Source organism: Mustela nivalis (genome assembly GCF_964662115.1).
Source record: "Mustela nivalis genome assembly, chromosome: 14".
NCBI classification, from domain to species: Eukaryota; Metazoa; Chordata; class Mammalia; order Carnivora; family Mustelidae; genus Mustela; species Mustela nivalis.
This window is the reverse complement of record NC_139033.1, coordinates 79,613,690-79,637,212: the sequence shown is the minus strand read 5'-3', so window position 1 is coordinate 79,637,212 and position 23,523 is coordinate 79,613,690. Positions and strand designations below refer to the sequence as shown.

The following is a 23,523-nucleotide window of genomic DNA, read 5'->3' as shown; positions in this document are numbered from 1 at the left end:
ATCCTGGCATTTTATCATTCTGTTGAAGGAGCAAGCCAAATGCATGGAGGTCAAATTAAACAAAAGTCTGTCAGCCCCCGTACACATCAGCCAACAAGCAAACAGAAGGAAGGTACACAAGGTGTATTTTTCAATCACCCAAAGTGCCCTGAGTAAATGTTCCAGCCAACTATTCAATAACATCACTAGCACGCAACTCCCTGGGATACTCCTAGCCAGTTTCCTCAAGGGACCCAGCACAAGCTGCTCCCCCCAAAGGTGCTGCCTGACCCCTCATGGTTGGACCACCCGGGTGGCCACCAACCAGCCCTCCCACCCAATGGCGGTCTTCTGCACACTCCATCTCCAAGGCCTTGGCACTGTCCACACTACCTGCCAAGGCAAGAGCAGATTTGCACCAGGAATGCAGCAGGGAGTTGACTGTGTGGCCAGTGGGGGAGAGATGCAGGCCACTGCCCACACGGGGCTGGGTGCCATATGGGTGCCACCTGGCCTGAGGTGCCCGGGCTCACTCACCTGAGCACAGAGGCGAGGACCCTGCCCACTGCTCACCCAGCATGCCCCAGATGGGGTGTACTTCCACCATGCACCCCAGAGCATGGTCAACACCACTGAACAAACAGACACACAAAGGTGAGTGTGAACGCACCAAGCTATGTGGGACTGGCCCCAAAGATACAGGGCTTCTGTTTTGCTCCCTCCCCCCGAGCCAGGACTGTGAAATGGGTTTCTCTCTGGCCAGCTGCTCCCAACCTTCCAGCTGAAAAGCCTGCCTTTCAGAGAAAGCAAAACTGCTTTGCTTTACTTAATTGAAATCTACTAAGATGATGTTCCTCTTCCCTCCAGCTTTGGGAGCAATCAGCTTAGCAAGCCAGACACTGTCGATGGTTGCATGAGCCTCTAAAAGGGCAAAGGCCTCAGCCAGAAGCAAACAGCCAAGCCTGTGGAAGCAGGAAGGGAGTGCCCTCCGCAGAGGTAGCAAGGTCAAGTGTTGTGTAGCAATCCTCAGGTCAAACATAAGAGGATGAGTTCTACGTTGGCATCCTTGGGGACAAGGCTAAGGAAGAGCATGATCTCAGAAAGTAGTCTTCGAAAAGGAAAGGAGTGACTGAAGGATATGTCACACCGTGTTCGAGCAGCTGGCCACTGAATCCATCTCTCTCCTGGCCTCACTCCTCCACTGTGAGCCCAAATTCCCCCACAGGGTAGGGTGAGGACTGGGGGAGGCAGAAGAGAGCAGGTGCAGTCCTTGGCCGTAAAATCCTCTAATTTTATTCGAAAAATGTATTAGATTATTTAGTGTCTTTAACCTACCTAAGTAGAATTTATCTCAAATTTAAAATAGCACAAAGATCAGGGCTCCTACGTGGCTCAGTGGGTTAAGCCTCTGCCTTCAGCTCAGATCAGGATCTCAGGGTCCTGGGATCGAGCCCCACATCGGGCTCTCTGCTCAGCAACGGACCTGCTTACCCCCTCTCTCTGCCTGCCCCTCTGCCTACTTGTGATCTCTCTCTCTCTGTGTCAAAGAAATAAATAAAAATCCTAAAAATAAAATAGCACGAAGTTCTTATACCTCCCTGAGGAGATCACCCACTAAATCACTGTGTTTGCCCACAAAAAAACTCTAGCAAACCGCAAAACTCTTTTCACCTATGATCCAGATGATATAGACTTAGATTCTTTTTTTATTTTTAAGATTTTATTACTTATTTATTTGACAGAGAGAGAGACAGCAAGAGAGGGAACATAAACAGGGGGAGTGGAAGAGGGAGAAGCAGGCTTCCCACCGAGCAGGGAGCCCGATGAGGGGCTCAATCCCAGCATCCTAGGATCATAACCTGTGCTGAAGGCAGAGCTCAACCAACTGAGCCACCCAGGCTCCCCTAAAACTAGATTCTTATAACAAAAAGATGGAAAGGAAAATGTAATCATAACATTTACTGCCCAATTTGCAAAGGTTTTTTTTAATAATAATACCTAGCATTGGCAAAGGTGTAGCCACCCTTTTGTCTGTGGGAGTGCAAAATGCCTCATCCTTTCTGCAAAGCAAGCTGGTGATACTTTTGGAAGACCCTCTAAAAGTTTTTATACCCATGATCCTCCCTTTTAGGAACCTATCAAAGGATGTAATCAAAATGTTCAACTCAGTATCATTTAGAATACAGAGAACTGGTAACATCCTCAATGTCCCAAACAGATTAAAAATAAATAAATAAATAACCATAGAGTAGAATGTTATAGTTGTCAGCAGTGGTATCTTTGGAGAATATTTAAATTACATGAAAAAATGTTCACAATAAAATACAAAGTCTGAAAATGTACATACGTTCTACATATAATTTTATAAGCTGGAAAGAATCTACTAACCTACTAACAGAGGTCTTCTAAAAGTAGTAGGATCAAAGACAATTTTAGTTATTTTCATTTTTTTCTTTTTTCTTCTTCTTGATTTCCTTGTTTCTAATTATGCTCAATAAGAATATAATCAGGGGGGAAAAAAAAGAATTTCAGGGGCGCCTGGGTGGCTCAATCTGTTAGGCGTCTGCCTTAAGCTCAGGTCATGATCCCAGAGTACTGGGATCGAGCCCCGCATCGGGCTGCCTGCTCAGCAAGAGGCCTGCTTCTCCCTCTCCCATTCCTCCTGCTTGTGTTCCCTCTCTTGCTGTGTCTCTGTCAAATAATAAATAAAACCTTAAAAAAAAAAAAGAAAAAGAATTTCAGAGACTAGATCTATGAGAATAGTTTTAGACAGGCCTAAAAGAGTCTGTGGAATGAAAAGTCAGTTTTAACTAGAGTGGACAGAGCTGGACTGGCAGCTGGCACACCCAGGCCTCCATGTCTGCCTTGACAGGCAATGCTAAAGCCTGCCTCACAGGCTGTGATGAGCATGTCCCAGGGAACTGACGACTGAAGCACTCTGGGACAAGCCCTGTGAAAACACTGTTGCTCGGGGCTGTGGAGATGGGGAGGACAGAGCACAGACCAGAACAGGAACTTCCAGTACCCCACATCGTGTGGACACCATAATACATTCTACAGGGACCCCAATCACCTGGCTGGGCTCAGGGGCTACCATAGGTTCCCATGGATTCCCGTTCTTGCCCCACTGCCGTGGGCTTGCAAAGAGCTGAGGGGCTGTCCTGCCAGGCCCAAGGGACTCTGCATCACCTAAGAACTTGCTGTAATCCCAAACATTTGGGTTTGTCCAAAACAGACACTCTTTCTTAAGAAAGACACGTCAATATGTGTGGTTGATTAATCTATGCCCTCATGAATCAAAATAGAGACTCTTAAAGATATGACGATTTTGTTTTGTTTTGTTTTTCTCCCAAATGTGGGAAGCAAAGGGAAATGAAATCAGTAGCATTCCATGTACTAGATGATCTGGATCCTTCTGAGTGAACAAACACCCAGGAGGGCCTCATTCAGCCTCCCCCAAGCCCCACAAGCCCCACAACAGACAGAAGGCTTCTCCTCCACCGGCCTCAGTTCACCCCTCAGAAAATAGGTCCTAACACTCTAACCATCGACACCCAGACACCCAGATAAGACTAACAGAAGAGGTTTTTAAGGAATGGTGCAGAGTACCTCAGCCAACAATCCTGCTACTGATTTTCGCTTCATCTGCCTTGAGGGACTCAAGGTTCGAGATGGACAAAACAAAGCTACCAACAGCCTTGTCACCAGTGTGACGCGAACAGGAAGCAGAGGCTAGAAAGAAGAATGGGGAATGGCGGTGAGGGGGCCATAATCAGAGCCACAGATAAAAGCAGGAAGGAAGAAGAAAGGGCCTTGCTGGCTGAGCAGTCACTGGGACCTGTTCTGGGACCGGGACCAGAGAGAAAGGGCACCGTCCTCCTCCGCCCAACTTGTCCTCCTCCACCCAGCTCCACCAACAGGTCCCTGAGGAAGAACTTCTGGCTTGAGGGCTGACCTCGGGCAGCCTGGAGTCCCAGCCCAGACCCCAAGTGAGAGAACGCCTGGGCTGTGTCGGACCCCACCCTTTGTTTACAAGAGGTGCGACTAGGTAATTCCCAGGCTTCTCGCTGCCTTCCTGCAAGCTGGGGACGGAGCAGTCCAGATGTCACAGGGCTGCACCGAGGACGAAATTAGTTCATATATGTGCAACACTAAGAAGAGCCTGGCATACAGTCAGCACTCTGCAAGTGTCTGGAACCGCTGCTACTATTCTCTGACCAAGTGCCCTAGTGGAGGCGGGCCTGCCAGAGGTCCAGGAGCCCTTCCAAAAGCAGCCTGGCCTCCTGCCGTGGACTCTCCACTCTTGCCTTCTGGAAGCTATGAGATTTTACTATGGAAATCCCCTCCCCAGCTCTGGGGAGGTTGCAGGCCCTTGGGGCCCCAGACAATGAAAACAATGCCCGGTGGAGCCTCCACCAGCCACAGGCCCGGCCCATCTCTGGAGATCAGTGGCCGGTGGCCGGCTGAGAACTGACAAGGCCCAGCAGGAAGCCTGCCATTCTGCAAACCCCAGGGATAAAGAGTCCACACACCTACACAGAGGGTCCCTTGCCACACCTCTCATGGAGGACTGACCAGCCGAGCTGGATGGGATGCATGCGAGATGAATCAACGCTTTTACTTTGAAGAGAAATTCGAGGTCCATTTAGGCACCATGTGGCTGAGGACACACAGATGTTTGCTCACACCCACTAATTCCTGACCTTCACGTCACTGGAGTAGTGCAGGCCCTGAATCTCGTCTGCAAGGAGAAGAGCAAGTCATTTGGCAGGGGCCCAACTTAGGAGGTGGCTTTGTAATATGAGCGGTGTGTCCGCTAACAACTAGAGCAAGACCATTAAGTTCATTACACCTGTCACTCTGCCAGCTGACTATCCAAATTGCCAGAGATGAAAGTACATTATGCCCAAGGAGTGCCACCCTGCCCCCTCCCAGGGCAGCACACACACACACACACACACTTATCTCAGACAATTTGTTCTCAATGTCTGCACCTGCAGAAAGAACGCAACTGTAAACAGCTTTTGAAACTTGGCTTCGGGAACACTAAAGGTCTGAGCCACTGAGAACAACGTTTAGTTTTGTCCGCAGCAGGTCTCTGGGAGGAAGGCTAGGTGCCATGCCCCCTGGTGCAGAGGGAAGAATGTGGTGGGGCCAGAGGGGGAGGGGAAGGGCAGGGCAAGGGGGCAGAGCTGCCCAGTGACGCGAAGGACACACAGCTGTTCCGTCCATTCTGCTACCCTGCAGCCCTGCCAAAAATAAAAGCGAGAGACACACCCTTTTCATTTCCGAACCAAGTCACAGAATTCTAGGCAAGAGGCAGAGAGGCCTTCCTCCCAGCTGCACAGCCAGCAGGATCCCTGGGTGCGCAGCGCCCGGACGCCGGCTCCAGAGCGCGTTTGCAGTGCAAGCGTGTTGCAGACAGCGGTAATTCATTTATCCCTGTCATGTAACATTAGCAATCTGTCTGGAGCTTGGCAAGCACCAACTTGCACTGTCATATAAACTGTCTGACAAACTTAAAGTTTCGTAAATGGTTCTCTTCCAGCAGACAATAAAGCATCATAAAAAAAAAAAAAATAGAGAAAAAGTTGTCATCTCTTTTTCTGTTCCTCCTCTCTCTTCCTTGTCTGAAAAAGGGTTGGGAGGAGAGAAAAAGAAAGAAAAGCAACGACAAAAGCACCGACACAAACAGAAGTGATCCCTCAGCAGGATTCTTAACCTTGGAAAGTCTCAACGTTTTTCTGATGCCAAGTAAATGAGTAAATAAACGGATGGGGGGAGGGGCGATGTGGTGGGGGTCAGTCGTGAGGGGGGTACAGAGCAAAATCTGCCAAACAAAAGTACAGTCATTAAAAATTAATAAAGGGTGTGGACATCAGCTCCCCACCCCCTTCTGCTCGTGGGGATTTGAGCCAGACATTCTGCGTCCTCATTAAGTGGTGTCTGGCAGGCAGCCGGAGTTTTAGTGGGTTCTGGGAATGCCAATATATTAACCAGAGGACTTTCTGCATACCCTTTAGAGTTTTTATTCTAGAAAAGTCAACCATTTGGCACAGTGTAGCCTTATTTTTGTTCAGGAAAGCTCTCAGCTGCCAATCAAGAGAGAAATTATAGCTATGTTCTTCGTAATTTCCAAGACCTATCTGGAAAACAAGCCTAGTGGAAAGAAAAGTCCTCACAAAAACAGCTTAAAAGGCCAAAGTGCCATTTTGAGTGGAAATTCAAAGAAAAACAATCCATCTCACATGGATATGAGACAACACAAACACTATTTTCAATTCCTCCTATGACAGAGGAAAAAACAATAGTCACTGGGAATAGGAATCCAATATTTCTGTAGCAATTAATAGTACAGGTCCTGGGGGCCTGTTCACTCCAGCTGGCTTACAGTGAAACGAATAACGCCACACACACACACACACACACACACACACACCAGTTTTCCTAAAAAAGTGGTAGGTCTTGGGCCTAAATTTGCAAATAGTAGAGAGAAACTTTATGTTCCTATTTTAAAACTTAAGACTCACGTTCCATGCATACCCATAATATAGGTCAAGGTGTAATTCTAGACTAAAGAATCCCATGTAGGCAGAAAGTCACTCTGACACCAGAAAATAATGGCTTCCAGAAGAGTTTTCTGAGATAAAAAGAAAGGGAGGGAGGGAGGGAGGAGGAAGGAAGGAAGGAAGGAAGGACGGATGGACGGATGGACGGACTAGAGGGAGGAAGGGAGAAAGAGGAAGAAGCGGCAAAAGGGCAAGACGGGACTACAGGGCGTTTTTGCTACTGTTTGCATTTAGTAGCTCTGTGTCTAAATCAAGTGTGTTTAACATTTCTAAAAACTTTCCAGGTTAATATGGAATAATCTTTTTATAGCTATTGCTCCTCTACTAACTCTCACCCAAAAGGACAGGCACGTCATAGGAACTCCTTAAGTCTAGATGATTAAACATGAAAAGAAATAGGGCAAGAACAACCAAAGAGATTGGACAAGCAAGTGTCACAACCAAGTGTCCCTGCCCCAGCCCCGAGAGTTTGGGTTTACACAGAACAGTTCCTCTCCAGCCTAGACCATGGGTGACTGACAGCCAGGTGACAGCAAAGGGATCCAGACAGAGCCGAAGGGTCTCTGCTTGCATCAGGACAGAAACTACCCTCATAGAGCAAAAGTCATTCTCAGCTCTCTCTGATGCCCTGTCCAGCTGGGAACTGCCCCTCCAGCAGCCCAGATGAAAAACAGACGGCGTCCCATGAGCTACAAGACTACTCTGGCAGGCTGCTAAGTCAACCAAGACTACAGCACAGTCCCAAACTGTAAACACCTCTGCAGATGGGTCCTTGCTCTCAGCACGCCAGGCAAGAAAACTATTCTTAGAACACTGTCAGCAGTTGGGGGGAAATATTTGTCTATGTATGTATATACTATGGCAGGGGGCGAGGAAAGGTGGGGGGGGTGCAGGGCTTTGATTCTCAAATCATGTGCCAACAAATTGGTACAAAATCCCTTAATAAGCAGGTGGCCCTGGCTGGATTCCTCTGCAGGACTGTGGTCATGCAAACCAAGCCCCCAAGAGGATTCAAGAGACCGTCCTAAAACCCTGTGGGAAAAGTCTTCTCCATAGTAAACAGAAACCTACATGAACTAGAACCATGGCCAGTGACGGCAAACTCTTCCAAGGGCAACAGAAGAATGTTAAGAAATTAAAAGAGTCTTTTTAAAACAAGGAAGGAAGGAGCTACAACTCCATTACAGCACATCCTAACCGGCATTTACAGTCTTGGCCCTAATTCCTAACAGTGTGTTCAATGTCAATTGCAAAGTGAAGCTCTTAAAAGAATGAAGCTTTCAAAGATCATGAGGCATTTACCCATGTTGTAAAAAGCACTGCTTTGCAAGGGCCATCAAATAGCATTCAAGAGTTGATAGGAAACCAAATATTATAATTCAATAAATGTGCATGGGATGGGCAATATTCAGATCTATTCGTTTGTCTATGTAATGACTCAAATTTGACATTATGATCCTTTACCAAACATAAAGAATATGTTGCAAGAGAACTGTGCAGAGCACAAAGACAGATATACAGATGACAGGAAATTCAATATAAATACTAGAAAGAACTAAATAGTCACATACAAAATGCAGAACATGGCTTGATGCAATGGCAGTTTCTACAGAACACTCCTTGTCAATGCAAAGCTCAGTCCAGAAGCTCCAGGCAAAATTCAAGTGGAAGAATATCTTTCCTAGCTAGCCAAACAAGTGGAAAGGGCCATCTTAAAAGGAGGTTTCCTAGTACTAGCCGTAAAGGAAGGCACCAACCTCCATGCCAGCCATGGGACCTATGTATTTTTAAGAACCAAGGCTGCTGACCATCTCTACCCACCTCCACTGCAAGAAACTTACTTACAGTAACTCTCAGACTCAACATCCTCTAATAGCTTATCTCACCTCGAAGCCTACAATGCCTAGCACACAGTAGGTCATCAATGAATATTTATCACAGTAATTAATTGACATTGTGGAAAGCCGCCCTGAACTGTAAGTAGGGCCTGGGGATATCGAAGCCAAAGTAATTGCAAAAAAAGAGAAGGTAATAGATGAGACACAGAGAAAGAGAAAAGAAGCAAATGAAAATTACACAATCCTAGCTAATTAAAAGACTCTTTGGGGAAAACAAAAATTAAGCTAGCTTATGTGGCCAACGCCACTCAGTAATCATTCCCGTGCAGGGCTAGGAGCAAGGAAGCCGTTCTTGCTTTAAAGAGTTTCTCGCTGTTCTGACAGACAGGCTGCACGGTGCTCCGCCAGCTAAACCGGGAACGAGGGCACTGACTGACGCGTCTTCTCCAGGTGCCACCCACCCACCACGCTCCGTGTCGTCCTCCTGAAAATCTCTGCCTCAACGGGAAGCCAAGACTTCCTTTTCCAATGGGGGAAAAAAAATAAGTTTTGAAACAAGCAAATGCCCTCTCCACCACCCCAGCAAATTAACCTGAATCGAGCCCACTGTCTTCCAGCCGCGTACTTACACGGCTCGCCCCCAACGCCACTCCGGGAGGCGCACCCGGCAGGGGTCCCAGGGACGCCTCCTCGTCACTGTGCAAAGAGGACCCCACAACAAAGGCAAGTGCTGAGCCCGGGCTGGGTGCTCGTCGTTTCCTGTTTATTCCACCGTTAAGGGTCAAAGAGAAATTCAACACACGCCTGCTTCCTCTGGGGCTCAGAGACCCAGCCTGAGTATAACAGCAACCACCGGGAGACAATCGACTTCCAGCCAATGCCGGGAGCTGCGGGCGGCCCCGCGACCGACGTCAACGCGCGCTGGGGGACCCGGGCAGACGCCGGGTGAGGCGGGCCCCAGGGGTGCGGGGCGCGACCTGCGGGGTCCCGGGGTGCGGAGCCGCGGGCTGCGGGCTGTCCAGCAGCCGGATGTAGGGTTCAGAGTACGGCCCGCTCCCGCCCCTTTTCCTTCCCGCAAACTCCCCAGCAAGGTCCTGCACGATCTTCCCGCTTCCCGCTGACCTCCAGTACCCCCACCCCCTACCCCACCGCCTGCAGTGGCTCGCTGACAGGCCCCTGGGAACCGAGACCTCAGTTTGAGCAGTTACCGCGGCGCTTACCCCGGCCTCCCCACGGTGCAGAATTAGGTCCTGCAACCGCAGAACACCCCGCGCCGGGTACCGAGAAATAGGTCGGCAGCGTTCCTCCAGCAGAGCACACAAGCAGAGGCGGCGGAGGCTCGGTTCGGAGTGCCGGGTCGCCCTCCCGACACGCGCCCCGGGCGAGCGCCCCAGGACGCCGCCGTGCCCACCGGCTACACAGCCTCAGACCTGGAGAACTCGTCTCCGGGGGACTCGCCGGTCTGGGGAGGACTCACCGGGCTGCGCAGCTCCCTCCCGCCCCCGCCGACGGCGCAGGCTCGCGGACGTCCCGTTCCCGGAGCGTCCTGTCCCCGCGTCCTCCGCCCCCTGCCCTCCCCAGCCTCCCCCCTTCCCGCCCCAGCGCCGCGCTGAACTTGGGCCAGACGCCGAGACCACAACAGCCACCTCGGATCTGCACTCACCTGCGGCCGTCCCTCTGGAGCAGAGGCGGGGGACCGCCCGCACTGCGGCCCGCCGGGCCACCGGCCCTGCTGGCCGCGGGGGAGGGGCGCAGGATGCGGGGCCGCCGCGGCGGGGGGGCGCGCAGCGGGTCGGCGGGGAGCGCGGCGCGGTGCGCCGGGTCTCTTTAAGAGCCGGGGACCTTACCCCCGGGCCTCCCCCGCGCTCCCCGCCCCCCTTTCACTTTCCCAGAGACTCGCAGCTTGTCTGGCGGCGGCGGCTCCTCCCCGGCTCGCAGGGGATCCCCGGCCGGCCGCGGCGGCGCGCGGGGCGGGCAGGGCCAGCCGCAATCGCCTGCCTGTCCCGCCGGGCCCGGCCCGCAGCCTCCGGGAGGAGGGGGGAGGAGGGAGACGGTGCTGCAGCCGCCGAGGGAGGTGTCCCGCCTCCCGTCGCCGGAGGGGGGGAGTGTTCCGCCTCCCGCCGCCGTCTGTCTCCAGCCGTAACTGTGCTCGCCGAGGCTGTGTCTGTCTCCAACTCCTCCAGTCTCTCCTCCCTCCCCATCCCCCTCCGCGGCGGGGACCCGGCGTGCGGCCAGGCCGCGGGGGCGGCGGGGGCAGCCGTGCTGCCGGCAGGTGGGCCGGTCTCGACCCCGAGTGCGCGAGCCGCACCAACCTCTGCAGGCTGCGTGCACGGAGCTGGGGGCGTGCGGGCGCAGAGGCCGCGGGACCCCAAGCCTCGGCGGGGCGGGTCGGCTCTGCACAAGGCGGCGGGCTCGGGCCTCGTGGGGCGCGCGCCCACCGCCGGCCGGACAGGGAACTCCAAGTGCGGAGAGACGGCTGGCAGGCTGGCTGGCGCGCCGGGAGGAGCCGGCTTGCCCCGGCTGGCTGGCTAGGAAGGTCTCGGGAGAGCAGGCCGACTTGTTCCGTGCGCCCGATGGGCAGCAGACCCGAGACACACAGTAGGGCTGCAGGACACGTAGTGGGACCGATGAATCCTCCCTGAGCCAGTCCCACTGGGCTGCTCCTGACCCCACGTGGTCACCCCCCTTAAAGAGTCCCCACCCTTTATGAGGGCAATGGCTCCCTACTACAAAGTTAGCTGGATTCTTCCTGTTACGACCCTTTCTCCTTGAAGGACCTACATCTCTCCTCCTCTCAAGGCCTTTTAGGACTTGAACTCCGCCAGAGTGCAGACAATATGTATGCATTTTGTCCTCCAGAAGTAATAGCATTGGCTGCCAAGGAGTTTGGGTACTGCCCTAGCGTACGGCATTTTAACCCAGTTTTATTACAGCCACCAAAATTAGATTATTCCCCTCTGCCCAAAGTAAACCCCCTGCAGACATACCAAAATACACTAACCTGGGGTTTCAGGCAGGATCTGTGAGAGGTGCAGCTAATTAAATTAATTTTCAACTTCCCATAATGTCAGAGAAGAGAATCTTTTGAAATCGATGAATAATTTGTCAGTAACATTTTAGTGAAATGTTGGCTTAATTCAGCTTTCTTTAAAGAGCTCTCCACTCTCTTCTACTCTCATGGTAATTGCTGCATAGAATTTGTTCTGTCTCCATTTATTGTGTCAAGTCCCCTACTAAGTAGATTGTCTTATTTAATACAATATCTGGGGCAGCCAATGCTTTCCCATTTTACAGATGAGAAAGTTGAGGCTCTAAAAGATTTAGTAACTTGACAGCAGACCGCAGAGATGGGTTTAAAATTCCTAACTGGCTACACACGAAGTGGGGAATTGAACCATACTGCCACCTACCTATGGTAGCTTTGACATCCAGTTCAGTTAAACTCAGCCCCTGCAGCAATGGGTAGCATCTGTTCTCTGCCAGGAGAATGCCCAGATCCCAGACCAACAGAGGTGCATTTAGACTACAGAGACAACGGTAAATCTGGCTGCTAGGGTAAACTTTTATTAAATGAGCAATGAACTAATTGTTTAATACAGGTTATCAGATAGTGACAAGCATACACTTACTAGTTTGTATTTCTTGATCATGAACGCATACCACATAAATAGCAGTTTAGATGCTCTGAGGTTGGAGAAACTGTTCTTGCCCTCTTGGGGCAGAAAGAGAAATGACTTTTTCCTTCTAAACGAGACACATACTGCTGTATAGTGTCTCTACATCAGTTCACAAAAACAATGGAACAATGGGGTACCTGGCTATCTCATTCAGTGGAGCTAAGCATCTGACTCTTGGTTTCAAGGAGTGGGACATGAAAATTCTTTCTCGGTAGAATTCCAATTACATTTTACCTGTTGTTTGTTATATACCAACAATACTTACTCCACAGAAGATCAGTCATCTAAACAGACAGAAATAGGAAGGGCAAACATGAGTGTGGAGCTGCTTTTAGGCAAGCAGGCTTGAGCAATGGAGTACAGAAAGGGCCCTCAGCAACCAATTGGCTGAATACACACAGGTCCATTAGGTGACCCACAGCTCAAAATAGCCATGAGCCTATCTGACCAATGGGCTACTTACCACCACCAGGCACCATTGCCAAAAGAGGGGAAAATTCTATACTTTGCCATATTTCTTCATCTTCCCCCTTTATAAACAGTCCCCCACGCATGGGGTACATGGGTGGCTCAGTTCATTAAGCATCTGACTCTTGATTTTTGGCTCACGTCATGATATCAGGGTTTTAAGATCCAGCCCCTCATGGGGCTCCATGCTGGGTGTAGCTTGCTTAAGATTATCTCTCTCCTTCCACCTCTGACCCTCCCTCCCAAGAAAAACAGCCCCTACCCACTGCCCCCTTGCAGACAGCCTCTCCTCTGCTATCCTGCCCAGTGCTCCCTTGCAGTATAGTCAATAAATTCCTGTCTCCTTTGCTCTGCCTCAGGTGAATTCCTTCATTGCCAGTGTCACCGGCTTCTACCCTGATCATTGCTCCACATTTGGGAGCCCTCGTCCCAGCAGGAGAGGCACCACATTTAGACACCACAATGAAAAAATGTTGGGGAAAAAAAAAAAAAAAAAAGATCCCGAGGGCCCCAACTGACCACAAAATACATGTGAATCAGAGAACATAATTCTGTTACTTTGAGCTCATGCATAACATTTCGATGACATTTAAGCTATCTCAAATGATCCTTACTACTCTTTGTACTTTTTAATTTAAATAAGAGATGAAGGGGCACTGGGTGGCTCAGTGGGTTAAGCCTCTGCCTTCGGCTCAGGTCATGATCTAAGGGTCCTGGGATCGAACCCCACAACAGGCTCTCTGCTCAGCAGGGAGCCTGCTTCCCCCGCTCTCTCTCTGTCTGCCTCTCTGCCTACTTGTGATCTCTCTCTCTGTGTCAAATAAATAAATGAAATCTTTAAAAAAATTAAAAGTATTTAAAAAAAAATAAGAGATGGAGAGGAGGAAGTAAGAACAAAAAGCTTGCACTGCAGGTTCTGCTGGAGAAGTGAGAGTCCCAGTCTAGATAAATACTTAGGACCAGAATCCATGGATGAGCTCAGCTCTAGGAGACAAGGATCTGTCCCGATTTCTCAATGATGTCATAGGCATGTTTCCTCATGTTACTCTGCACCATCAGTCTGTCTCAGACTTCAGTCTGTAAACCAGAGATAATAATTCCTACCTCATTGGGTCTGTAGTGAGGCTGGCCATGTCCCCATCTACATACAGATTACCTTCTTTGGGATGCTACCTTCCCCACTGCTCCAGGACTCACAAATTTTACTTTTCTATGGGTGTAGGTTTTGTGTGGGAGGAAAATAATTTTCCCTCGACCCTTCTAGGTTCTTGGCTAAGACACTTTTGTAATAAAAAGATAGATTAATGAGAGAAAAACAAAAATTTAGTAACATGCCAGCCCCCCATGTCCATGAAAGAGACCCATGAAAACTGAGGAACTCTCTGAAATGGCTCAAGCCATGCCCTTAAATAATATCTCCACTAAAGATAAAAGACATAGGTACCTGGAGACCAGGTATGGGAGGTGACCAGGAAAAGTGCAGTAAACAGGGTAGAGTTGTTATGCATAGTTAAGTCCTTGCCTTCTTCATTTCGAAAAGTTGGAGACTCAGAGTCACCCTTCTCTTCCTAGTACAGAGGGAGACACCCTTACATGTGGAGATTTCCCTTCTAACGTGTAAATGTCTCATACAAAAGTGTAACTTCTGCTTGGTTTTCAGAGCTTCTCTCACGCCTGCTGTTTTAAAAAACTAATGATCAGCCTAAAATCATTCTTATGCCCAAGAGGCATATCTGGAGGTGGAATATTCTTCTCCCCTCTGGTTTAAAATCATCAGAGACAGAAAGGAAAATGTTTTGCAGGCAACTTCTGCTTTCAGCCTTGCTGCAATACTCTCCCTGAAAAAGACAAAAACAAAACCAGTATCTGTTCTTTCTCCTTGAAGAGAAGGGGGTGGGGCAAAGGCAAAGGAGAAATACAGCAGGAAAAAATGTAAATGACTACTTCGAAGATTACCCATCCAAACATTCTTCTGTATAGGGTCTCTACATCAGTTCACAAAAATGATGGAACAATGGGGTACCTGGTTAGTTCATTCAGTGGAGCCTGTGACAATCTTAGGGGGGGTTGTCAATTCAAGCCCCACATTCAGTGTAGAGATTACTTTAAAAAAATATAAATAAATAAAATCTTAAAAAGAAATGATGGAACCATTCCTAGGTAATGACACGTGTAGTTTCAAACCATTTACAGCTATTAAAGTATAGTAAAATTCCTTCGGTCTGTTAAGGTCACAGCAGCCCACAGCTTCTGCCCTGGCTTCTATCTCATCTGGCACCTACGTGGCCCACAAGTAACCCACACAGGGGCAGGGCATCTCAGGGCTCACTGATACCTCCCTGGGCCTTGGGGATGTGATCCAGGACCAAAAGTTGGGTGTAAAATGATTGCTGCCACCCCACCCTATTCCGTGGCTTTCCCTAAACCTGGTCCAGGCAGCTCCCTACCAGGGTATTAGCTATCAAGTTCAGGACTTAGCACAGTACATGGCCCAAAATGTCCATACATATTAGCTTTTATTTAGCCCTTTTCCCTGCCAGCAAAGACAGGCTCTCTGTGATTTTGGACCCTGACATTTTAGCCATGCTGGATCCATGTTAGAATTCTCTTCCTATGGGATTCCAGGGGTTCAAATAAATTTCTAAGGCCCAAGATGGAGCCACTCCTGCCTTAGGTGCCCCCATCAGCAAACAGGAAACTTAGATAACTTTCATCTCCTTGACCTGAACTGTAGTATATCTGGTCAGCCAGTCCTCAACTGCCAAGTCAGCTCTGGGACTTCTCGCCCCAAACAAGCCAGTCAGGTCTTTCCCATTTGTTTCTTCCTTCTTCTTTATATTCTGCCCTATGAAAGCTTCTTGCCTTTCCCCCATTTTGCAGTTCTCCAAAACGAAACTATCCATTTCATGAAATGCTAAAGTTTGTGTGTATCACCTAGACTCTTTCTTAAAATTTTTTTTAATTTTTATTTTTTACAATATTTTATTTATTTATTTGACAAAGAGAGACATAGAGAGAGAGAGAGAGAGAGGGAACACAAACAGGGGGAGTGGGAGACAGTGAAGCAGGCTCCCTACCGAGCAGGGAGGCCAATGTGGGACTCGATCCCAGGACCCTGGGATCATGACCTGAGCTGAAGGCAGACGCTTAACGACTGAGCCACCCAGGTGCCCCTTAATCTTTTTTTGAACAGGGGTTAGGGATGTGGGGAGCCTGGGTGACTTAGACAATGAAGGGTCCAACTCTTGATCTCAGCTCAGGTCTTAATCTCAGGGTCATGAGTTCAAGCCCTATATTGGCTTCCACCCAGTGTGGAGCCTACTTAAAATTAAATAAATAAAATTAAATAAAAATAAAATACAGGTCAGGGATGCTGTCAGAGGAACTAAGCAGTAGCTAGCTGGTACTCCTGAAGCGTAGCATAGGGCAAAAGGCACCGTGAAGCCCACACATGTCCCTAACCTGCTTTCTCTCTGTCCCCTTGTCCCCTTAGGATCCTGGGTCAGGTAGAGTATGCAGTAGCACTGGGATAAAAGGTGCTAGGCTCTTCAGGTTGCCTGTGTCACTGACGTTGAAGGGACAAAAGACAACCACTATATGTTTGTCTCCATGGGTTCCAGTTTTCCCCAGTGTGTGCTAGTCTGTCCTTCCTCTCAGTCCCTTTGTGATCCATTTTCCTGCCAACTTGCTGGCCTGCCAGGTCCAGACTCAATAGCCATCCATGGGCTTCGCACTATTGCCTATAAATCCTGATTCTGTGTCACCTACAAAGAGTCTTATGATCTAATCCTGACTGATTAAGAATCACACACCTGTGTTTCTCCCTCTCTTTGCTTGATGGGAAGAACATAACATCCTCAATCTAGCTTTCTTTAAGGAAACGTGTTTCTCCCCAAAGTGGGCAAATTGGTGAAAAGATACTTTATCGAAGAAGGTACTAAATAGCCAATAAGCACATGAAAATGTACTCAACTCATTAGGAAAATGTAAATTTAAAAAAACTGTAATGAAATAGCACACCCACTGAAAGGGCAAGCATTAGAAGACAGACAATTTGAAATGTTCACAAGGATGTTAAACAACTAGAACTTGCATACCCAGCAATTCCACTCCCAAGAACGCACAGGAAAAACGTGTGCACATGCCTGCCAAAATGTAAGTACAAGAATGTTCATACCAGTTTATTCATTAATATTAAAAAGAAAAAGACTATGGGGTGCCTGGGTGGCTCAGTTGATAAGCGACTGCCTTCAGCTCAGGTCATGATCCTGGAGTCCCAGGATCGAGTCCTGCAACAGGCTCCCTCTCAGCAAGGAGTTTGCTTCTCCCTCTGACCCTCCCCTCTCATGTTCTCTGTCTCTCATTCTCTCTCTCTCTCTCTCTCTCTCTCTCAGATAAATAAATAAAATCTTTAAAGGTAAATAAATAAAATCTTTAAAAGGTAAATAAATAAAGCCTAATATCTTAAAAAAAAAGAAAAAGAAAAAGAAAAAGACTGAAAACAACCCAAATGTCCCTCAGTGGATAAAGAATAAATGAACTGTGGTAAACTCATATGACAGAAGACCACAGAGTAGTTTAAAAAGTTTAATATTGCAGGGGAGGAGCTAAGATGGCTGGGGAGAGATGGACCCTAAGTTCGTGGGGTCCTTCAAATACAGCTAGATAGTTATCAAAGTATTCTGAACACTACAAAATCAATCAGAGATCTGAGATAAGAAACACTTCTATTCTACAAATAGAAAAGCTTTTGGAAGTTAGGAGGTGCAGAGACTTACACTTTTTGGAAGGTAGGAGGTGCGGAGAATTGAATCCAGGGTGATATATCAGAGAACACAGTGGAGGGGAGGAAGCCAGCTTAAGGAGGCTACCACAAAGTACTATAAGTAGCAGGGCACAAAATCAGAACTTGTAGAAGTCTGCTACAGTGGGGGATGTCCTTGGCTTAAAGGCACTTAAGGGGGCTAAGTGCAGTGGAATCCTAGGTGGGACAGTATGGTCTCAGGATCCCCAGAGTCATAAGAGGAACAGGAGTGCCTGAGTACAGCAGAGTTCCCAGGCATAGGAGCAGGGAACCTGGCTAAAAACAGCAAATCTAAGTGTCGGCTTTCTGTTCTCTGTTGCCATGAATTGCAAACCACTGCCAGGTCCTGCAACCACTCTCCAAACAGGGGCCCCAAAAAAGGCAGAAGCAAGGGGAGACCCCTTCCCTCCCCCAGGAGGAACAGTGCAGGTCCATACCCCAGAAGTCTGCAAAATTCGAACCTTAAAACTCAGTTGCGTACTGGAGATAAAAATGCTCATTCACAGAGTAGGTAAACACAGAGTTTGGACAGAAACCAGGGAGACGAAAGGGATTGGCTGCTTTTTTGTGAGGGCTCACTGAAGAATGGGGGGGACTGAAAACTTTCAGTTCTGGGGCTGAGAGTGGGACACAACCACATTCATCCCCCCTTCGGTGCTGAAAGCCTTCAGGGAGTAAACTGGGCCACATAGTAGAATCTGGAGTCACTTACATAGAGCCTGGCACCCTGGCTAGTAAGGCACACTTCCACAAGGGCAAGGGCACTTAAGAATCAGCACAACAAGGGTAAGGGAACCTGAGAATCAGAGCAATAAAATTATATTTTATTTTATTATTTTTGTGTGTGTATATATAAATATAATGTATATATTATTTTGTGTGTATATATGTATATACATACATATATTTTTTTCTTTCTTTCCCATTCTGGGCCCCTACTCCAGAAGACTGGCACAAACTGCTGGCTCCCAGCAAGTTTACTGATCATAGAGGGTGGCAAAGTTTCAGCTCTTAGGGAAAACAGTACATAGGATTTGTTTTTTGTTTTTTATTCTTAAGTCTTTCAGTATTATTTTTTCAGTGATTTTCTAATTTTTTAATTCTTTTAAAATTTTAATATATATATTTACTTTTGAAGTTTTCATTTTGTTTTATATATATGTGTATATAGATATATATACGCACACACACATATATATGAGTCTTTCTTTCTTTCCTATTTTGGGATCTAGTTTCTTGTAACAAGCACACCAAAATACACCCAGGATCTACTTTTCTGTTTTGTTTTGTTTCTTGTTTGTTTGTTTGTTTGTTTTCCTTATTTTATTTTGTTTTTTTCTAGTGTGTTTTGGTTTTTTTTCTGTTGTCATTGTTGTCTTTTCTATTTTCTTTCTTCTATGTTCTTTTCTATTTTCTTTCTTCTATTCTTTTCTGCACAAATTGACAAAATGGAGAAATCCACCCCAAAGAAAGAACAGGAGGTAAGTACTCACTGCCAGGGCTTTAATCAATATGGATATAAGATTTCTAAACTATAATTTAAAATAATGATTATAAAGATACTACCTGGGCTTGAAAAAAGCATAAAAAACACTAGAGAATCCCTTACTATAGAAATAAAAACTCAAATCTAGTCAGGCCAAAATTAAAAATGCTAGTAGGAGATGTAGTCCCAAATGGAGGTTATAAAAATGACAATAAATGAGGCAGCAGAGAGAGTAGTCAGTGATATAGGAGTTAAAATGATGGAAAGTAAGGAAGCTAAAAAGAAGAAATAATACTACTGAATCACAAAGGGAGACTTAGAGAACTCAGCAATTCCATAAAGCAAAATAATATCTGGATAATGGGGGTCCTAGAAGAGGAAAACTGGGAGAGAGGGGCAGAAGATTTCTTTGAACAAATTATAGGTCAGAACATCCCTAATCTGGGGAAAGAAAGAGGCATTCAAGTGCAGGAGGCACAGAGAACACCCCTCAGAAATCAATAAAAATAGGTCAACACATCAGCATAAAATAGTGAAGCTTGCAAGTTTCACAGGTAAAGAGAAAATCCTGAAAGCAGCTTGGAACAAGTGGTTCTTAACCTATAAAGGTAGTCACATAGGCTGCCTGCAGAACTGTCTACAGAGACCTGGCAGGTCATAAAGGACGACATGATATACTCAAGGTGCTAAATGGGAAAAATATGCAGCCAAGAATGCTTTATCCAGCCAGGCTGTCATTCAGAATAAAAGGAGAGATAAAGGACAAATAAAAACTAAGGAATCTGTGAACAATAAACCAGTCCTGCAAAAAATATTACAGGGCTCCTTTGAGTGGGGAGAGAGCCCAAAAGCAAAAAGGACCAGAAAGGAATAAAGACAAGCTTCAGGAACAGCCACTTTACAAGTAATACAATGACACTAAGTTCATATCTTTCAATAGTTACTCTGAATGATAGTGGACTAAATGCTCCAATCAAAAAACACTGAGTATTGGAATGGATTAAAAAAAAAAAAGACCCATTAATATGCTGCTTACAAGAGACTCATTATAGACCTAAAGACACCTCCACACTGAAAGTGAGGGTGTGGAGAACCACTTGTTACACCAATGGACATCAGAAGAAAGTCAGAGTAGCCATCCTTCTATCAGACAAACTAGATTTCAAACCAAAGACTGTATAAAGAGATGAAGAAGGACACATATCGTAAGAAAAGAATCTATTTAATGAGAAGATCTAATCACTATAACTATTTATGCCCTCTAACTTGGAACAGCCAAATATACAAACCAATTAATAACAAAATTAAAGAAACTCATTGATAATAATATAATAATAGTAGGGGACTTGAACACTCCACTCACAGCAATAGACAGATCATCTAAACAGATCAACAAGGGAACAAGGGCTTTGAATGACACAATGTACCAGATAGACTTCACTGATATATTCAGAGCATGTCATCCTAAAGCAACAGAATATACATTCTTCTCGAGTGCCCATGTCATATTCTCCAGAAGAGATCACATACTGATCACAAATCAGGTCTCAATTGATACAAAAAGATCAAGATTATACCATGCATATTTTCAGACCACAGTGTTTTAAAACTTGAAGCCAACCACAAGAAAAATAAATTAGAAGGAACACAAATACATGGTGGTTAAAGAACATCCTACTAAAGAATGAATGAGTCAACCAGGAAATTAAGGAAGAATTAATAAAAATACATGGAAGCAAACGAAAATGAAAACATGACAGTTCAGAACCTTTGGGATCCAACAAAGGGAGTCCCAAAAGGAAAGTATATAACAAATAAGAAACAGGGAAAGTCTCAAATACACCTTATACCTAAAGGAGCTGGAGAAAGAACAGCAAACAAAGGCTAAATCCAGCAAGAGAAGGGAAATAATACAGATTAGAGCAGAAATCAATGATAGAGAAAACAACAACAACAACAGAAGAGATCAACCAAGCTAAAAGCTGGCTCTTTGAAATAATTAATAAGATCAATAAACCCTTAGCCAGACTTATCAAAAGAAAAGAGAAAGGACCCAAATAAATAAAATCACAAATGCAAGAGGAGAAACACCAAAGAAATACAAGCAATTCTAAGAGAATACTATGAGCAAATTATATGCCAACAAAAGAAGCAATCTGGAAGAAATGGATGCATTCTAGAAACATATAAACTACCAAAACTGAAACAGGGAGAAATAGAAAATCTAAATAGACCTATAACCAGCAAGGAAATGGAAACAACACTCAAAGGTCTCCCAATAAGAGTCCAGAGCCAGATGGACTCCTAGCAGAATTCTACCAAACATGTAAAGAAGAACTAATACCTATTCTCCTGAAGCTGTTTTGAAAAATAGAAATGGAAGGAAATTTTCCAAACTCATTCTATGAGGCAACATTACCTTGAGCCTAAAACCAAAGACTGCACCAAAAAGGAGAATTACAGGCCAATATCCCTGATGATCATGGATGCAAAATTTCTCACCAAGCTACTAGCCAATAGGATGCAACAGTACACTGAAAGGATTATTCACCACAACCAAGTGGAATTCATTCCTGGGCTGCAAGGGTGGTTCAACATCTGCAAATCAATTAATGTGTTACACCATGATAATAAAAGAAAATAATAAAAGAACTATAGCGTCCTCTCAATAGATGCAGAAAAAGCATTTGACAAAGTACAGCATCCTTTCTTGATTAAAACTCTTCACAGTGCAGGGTTAGAGGGAACATACCATAATATCATAAAAGCCATATATGAAAAGCCCACAACAAATATGATTCTCAATGGGGAAAAACTGAGAGTTTTTCTTCTAAGGTCAGGAACATGGCAGTGATGTCCACTCTCACTACTGTTGTTTTCAACATAGTACTGGAAATAGCCTCAGCTATCAGACAACAAAAAGAAATAAAAAGCATACAAATTAGTGAAGTCAAACTTCCACTCTTCCCAGATGGCGTGGTACTCTATATAGAAAACCCAAAGGCCTCCACCAAAAAATACAGGAATTCAGCATAGTCTCAGGATATAAAATCAGTGCACAGAAGTCAATTGCATTTCTATATACTAACAATGAGACAGAAGAAAGAGAAATTAAGGAGTTGACCCCATTTACAATGGCACCCCAAACCATAAGATACCTAGGAATAACTCTAACCAAAGAAGCAAAGAACCTTTACTCAGAAAACTATAGAATACTCATGAAAGAAATTGAGGAAGACACAAAGAATTAGAAAAATGTTCCTTTGGAAGAATACTGTTAAAATGTCTGTTATCCAAAGCAATCTACACAGTCCATGTAATCCCTATCAAAACACCATTAGTGGGGTGCCTGGATGGCTTAGTGGGTTAAAGTCTCTGCCTTCAGCTCAGGTCATGGTCCCAGGGTCCTGGAATGGAGCCCGGCATCAAGCTCTCTGCTCAGCAGAGAGTCTGCTTCCTCCTCTCTCTCTGCCTGCCTACTTGTGATCTCTATCTGTCAAATAAATAAATAATCTTTTAAGAAAAAATACTGTTAGCATTTTTCGCATTTTTCACAAAGGTGGGACAAAAAATATTAAAATGTGTATGGAACCAAAAAGAAAAACATAATAGCCAAAGGAATGTTGAAAATGAAAATTAAAGCTGAAGGCATCACAATTCTGGACTTCAAGCTGTATTACAAAGTTGTAGTCATCAAGACAGCATGGTATTGGCATAAAAACAGGCAATTAGATCAATGGAACACAATAGAGAACCCAGAAATGGACGCTTGACTCTATGGTCAGCTAATCTTCAACAAAGCAGGAAAGAATATGAAATAGAAAAAACAAAATGGTTTCTTAAACAAATGGTGTTGAGAAAATTGGACAACCACATGCAGAAGAATGAAACTGGATCATTTCCTTAGACTATACACAAAAATAGACTCCAAATGGATGAAAGACCTCAATGTGAGACAGGAATCAGTCCATCAAAATCCTAGAGGAGAACACAAGCAGAATCTCTGTGACCTCAGCTACACCAACTTTTTGCTAGACACGTCTCTAAAGACAAGGGAAACAATGGCAAAAATGAACTATTAGAACTTCATCAAGATAAAAAGGTTTTGCACAGCAAAACGGTCAACAAAACCAAATATAATTGACAGAATGGAAGAAGATATTTGTAAATGACATATCAGATAAAAGACTGACCCAAAATCTATAAAGAACTTATCAAAGTCAACACCCAAAAAACAAATAATCCAATCAAGAAGTGGGCAGGAGACACGAACAGACATTTCTCCAAGGAAGACATACAAATTGCCAACAGACACATGAAAAAAATCGCTACATCTCTTGGAAATACAAACCAATACAACAATGAGATACAACCTCACAGCAGTCAGAATGGCTAAAATTAACAAGTCAGGAAATGACAGATGCTGCTGAGGATGTGGAGAAAGGGGAACCCTCCTACACTATTGGTCGGAATGCCAGGAATGCACCAGAAGCTGATTGCAGCCACTCTGGAAAACAGTATGGAGGTCCTCAAAAAGTTGAAAACAGAACTAACTACCCTATGACCCAGAAATTGCACTACTGGTTATTTACCCCAAAGATACAAATGTAGTGGTCCAAAAGGGCACCTGCACCTTTTGGACCACTACATTGCTGTTTATAGCAGCAATGTTCACAATAGCCAAACTACAGAAAGAGCCCAG

The 23,523-nt window shown here is 45.8% G+C and overlaps 1 protein-coding gene across 14 annotated transcripts in view; it reads right to left on the bottom strand.

The window, feature by feature from the left end:
• LDLRAD4 (low density lipoprotein receptor class A domain containing 4) overlaps nucleotides 1–10,189 on the bottom strand; it is a 413,486-nt gene extending 403,297 nt beyond the window's left edge. For 3 of the 14 annotated variants that reach the window (XM_082697585.1, XM_082697583.1, XM_082697576.1), the window contains exon 1: nucleotides 10,050–10,189. The gene's annotated coding sequence lies outside the window, so the exon portion shown is untranslated. Of the gene's footprint in view, nucleotides 1–9,015; nucleotides 9,264–9,606; nucleotides 9,747–10,049 lie in introns of those variants that run through there. The other 11 variants (XM_082697587.1, XM_082697584.1, XM_082697577.1 and 8 more) reach the window with 8 other exon arrangements.
• Between the last annotated feature and the right edge of the window lie 13,334 nt (nucleotides 10,190–23,523).